Source organism: Schistocerca gregaria, unplaced genomic scaffold, assembly GCF_023897955.1.
Source record: "Schistocerca gregaria isolate iqSchGreg1 unplaced genomic scaffold, iqSchGreg1.2 ptg000244l, whole genome shotgun sequence".
NCBI lineage: Eukaryota > Metazoa > Arthropoda > Insecta > Orthoptera > Acrididae > Schistocerca > Schistocerca gregaria.
In genome coordinates, this window is record NW_026061753.1 from 7,744,683 (window position 1) to 7,745,664 (window position 982).

Sequence of the window (982 nt, forward strand, 5' to 3'; positions counted from 1 at the left end):
TACTACTTCTTACTGGCTATTACATCGACTTAGAAGCTTCATCTGTGTTCTACTATGGTGATTTTATTGTCTCCGCATATCGCAGCACGCGACATAGCTTTGCAGACGATAAGTACAACCGTTTCAGAGAGAAGACCGGCCAATGTGACGATCGGACTTTAAGTCGATTCGATAACAAATGACGAAAACGGACGGAATTCTCAGGTTTCTACTACATATGAACACATTTCACATTCTCCCGTGCAACGCGGCTGCTAGTCCTCCTTTCATGCAGAATCTTAAGGTCCTAGCTCATGTCCAAGGCACCAAAGCCAGCTAAAAAGTCAATAATCCATACCTAAAACTTGAATTGTACTACTTCTTACTGGCTATTACATCAACTTAGAAGCTTCATCTGTGTTCTACCATGGTGCTTTTAGTGTCTCCGCACACCGCAGCACGCGACATAGCTTTGCAGACGATAAGTACAACCGTTTCAGAGAAAAGAGGGGCCAATGTGACGATCTGGCTTTAAGTCGATTCAATAACAAATGACGAAAACGGACGGATTTCTCAGGTTTTTACTACATATGAACACTTTTCACATTCTCCCATGCAACTCGGCTGCTAGTCCTCCTTTCATGCAGAATCTTAAGGTCCTAGCTCATGTCCAAGGCACCAAAGCCAGCTAAAAAGTCAATAATCGATACCTAAAACTGGAATTGTACTACTTCTTACTGGCTATCACATCAACTTAGAAGCTTCATCTGTGTTCTACTATGGTGCTCTTAGTGTCTCCGCATACCGCAGCACGCGACATAGCTTTGCAGACGATAAGTACAACCGTTTCAGACAGAAGAGCGGCCAATGTGACGATCTGGCTTTAAGTCGATTCGATAACAAATGACGAAAACGGACGGATTTCTCAGGTTTTTACTACATATGAACACTTTTCACATTGTCCCGTGCAACTCGGCTGCTAGTCCTCCTTTTGATGCAGAAT